The 2,832-nt window shown below is 49.8% G+C and overlaps 1 long non-coding RNA gene across 1 annotated transcript; it reads right to left on the reverse strand.

Moving 5' to 3' along the window:
* Nucleotides 1-335: 335 nt before the first annotated feature.
* On the reverse strand, nucleotides 336-1,718 carry LOC114485515 (uncharacterized). The gene is made up of 3 exons (XR_003678921.1): nucleotides 1,667-1,718; nucleotides 832-1,060; nucleotides 336-495 (listed from the first exon to the last, which is right to left on the reverse strand). It is a non-coding gene; the product is annotated as an uncharacterized lncRNA (long non-coding RNA).
* Between the last annotated feature and the right edge of the window lie 1,114 nt (nucleotides 1,719-2,832).

Consider the following 2,832-nt stretch of genomic DNA (forward strand, 5'->3'; position numbering starts at 1 on the left):
AGCAAATCTGTTTGACATGTGTGGGAATAGTAAGGGAATCAGTGTGACCATTATAATAAAGCCTACCAATTCTTGAACATTCTTCTTCAATACAATAAGAACTTTTTACTGACAAAATTCTCCTCTGAATGGACATGTCAGGTGAGGGGCATCTGCAGACTAAATAGGAAAATTTGGGCAGAGCAGACAGAACAGTGTTTGGTTCTTTTTCTCTTTCTCCACTGAATAATCAACTGAAATATCGCTTTGGATATAACCCTTGTAAAATGTCTCTGAATTCCAATAATAGTAAATGACATTCATATAAAATTTAAAATTTGAGTATTATCGTTCATCACAATGAATATTACTTTACTCATATGTACATTTTTTTCCTTTTGACAAACTCTTTATAAACATAAATCTCAACCCATTGATTCCTTGGAAGAAACTCTTGACCACGATGATACAGATGTCCACGCTCAGACCTCCAATCCCATTCCTGCTCCTAAACACCTTAAAAAACAGATGCCCGTGTCATTTACTTACTGACACCAGTCAGACTACCTCTGATCTTGCCTTACTTTTAAATTTAGGTTCTGCAGAAGATCAATGATGTGATTCCACTTAAATATTAATCTCAATAAAACAGAGCTTTAACTTTAGACTCCAGGATATATATTTCTTACTATTATAAAAAGTGAGTGAGAGAGGGCCACCTGCACGGCCCCTCATTCATTGGGAAGGAAGGCCTAGAATAGGCCACTGGACATTTCATGAAAAGAAAAGCAAATGCTTCCATGTACTAAAAACAAAGATGCATTTATGAACAAAGAGGAAGTAGAAACTCACCTGATCTGTACTTTTAGATGAGCAACAATTTTCCCCTCCTGCTCAGGATACTTCTTGGGGAAGAATGGCAGGACTGGGGAAGAAGGAAATCATGAGACCTTCTTCAGGCCTTTCTTAGAGCACAGAGAGACGGAGAAGTCCCCTCCAGGGCCACATCAGCTCCGACCTCACACATATGACCAGGTGAGACAGGGAGGCTGGAACCTGTCTTTGAAATCACAGCCGATTCCTAGAATCAGAGATATGGGAAAGCTGTGGTTCTGAAAAATGTAGCAGCACCCACAGCGCCTCCAAGTAGGAACCCCTTCCATTATTTCGAGCCAGGAGTTTGTCTTGGAGACGCTTTTAGCTCTAAAAGTCCCATACCAAGCCCAGGACTGTGTCTTCTTGCTTTCCGGGAATCTTCATTCTAGGGTTCAATATTTGACTTCCTCCTGGGAAAGTCTGCACAGACACCCGGGCTGTGAGCGAAGGCAGGGGAAAGCAGCAGGAGCGTGGGTCAATCACACACACCGTTGAGCCAAGCACCAGTATCAGAATGACAACCGCGCCCACCGACAGGAGGCCCAACTTGGTTCTGGAAAGCGCGCGGGCGCGGGCGCGCGCGCGCGCGCACACACACACACACACACACACACACACACACACAGCCTGTCACAATTAGTCACACAATCCCCCCTCTCTTCTCCTCATTCCAATACAGGCCTGAGGCTGCGGGCACGATTCGCCCTGGGCTCCTCACTCTGGGCTACAGCTCCATGCCTTTCCCTACCCCAGACGAGTCCTGTTCCGCCTCACCTAGCACCAACTTCTCCCCAGGTTTCGACTAACTCACCCGCGGTGGCTGAAACACCCAGTACGCACGGCTAGAGGCCCTCCGGGTGGAAGTTTACACCACCCCCTGGGGCTTCTGGGAAATGTAGTCCACAGCCGGAAGCCGGTGCGCTGGGCTCTGAGTGCGCAGGCGCAGGCACGCTCGGGACCGAGCGACTTTAGTCCCGGAGCCGGGGACCCGCGCCCTCGCGAGGTAAGCAGAGAGAGCTCACAGCAGGGACCTGTCCAGGCTGTGCGAGCCTCGACGGACCTCCAGAGTCTTGACCGCCGAGTGCGTCCGTGGGTGCCGTCCTGAGGCCGAGCATGTGCGAGGCGGATTCTGTCAGATTCTTCCCTCCGGGTAGTCCCCTCGCGTGCTTCACCGGCGTGTGGCCCTTTGTACCCGGCCTCATGAGCGTGTGTCTGTGTGTGTGCACCTGTCTGCACGCGCGCGACGCCGTGAGGGTTGCGGGGCCGACCCCGCCTCTGGCTGAGGGTGAGTTGTGTTCCTGCGTGTGTGTAATTCTTTGGGTGCGAGACGGTGTGTGCCTGCAGCGGCACCTGACAGGAGGGAGGCCACAGAAAGTAGCCTGGAGTGTGATTCGTGACTGAGCAGTGAGGTGAGAGGCGCGGTGGGAGACTGGCTGTGCTGGACTGTGACTGGGGTGACGTGTGTGTGATGGGGTGGGTGTGCGGGTCGCTGTGTGACCGGGGCGGTTGGCGAGTGCAGCGAGGCTGTGCGAATCTGAGTATCTGCGTGTAGAACGTCACGGGTGCCAGTGGCCTCGCGACTGGGTGTGTGTGATCGTGTGCAGCCGCAGGCCTATTACAAAAAGAATATGGTGCATCTTCTTGCAGCATCAGTTGTGTATTTCACGATTTGGACCGAAGATTTGTAATTTATCTGTCAAACAATTTTGTATAGGATCAAATGAATTTTTTCCTAGAGAAAAATGTAAATCATAGGAATTTTTTTAAAATATGAAGGAATTCTTTCCCCTCTTCTGTGCTGTTAGGGGTCTCATGGCAGATACATTTGAGAATCTTGGGCTGAGGGAATAGCTTTATGCTTGGAAAGGCAGCGTGCCACAGTATAGTGAGCCCACAATTAGTCAGATGCTAACACATTTTGCTCTTCCTCTTCCCTTCCCTTTCTGAGCAATTCAGTCCTAAAGCCGTAAGATGGGC

This window comes from Physeter macrocephalus, unplaced genomic scaffold, assembly GCF_002837175.3.
Source record: "Physeter macrocephalus isolate SW-GA unplaced genomic scaffold, ASM283717v5 random_1699, whole genome shotgun sequence".
Classification (NCBI taxonomy): Eukaryota; Metazoa; Chordata; class Mammalia; order Artiodactyla; family Physeteridae; genus Physeter; species Physeter macrocephalus.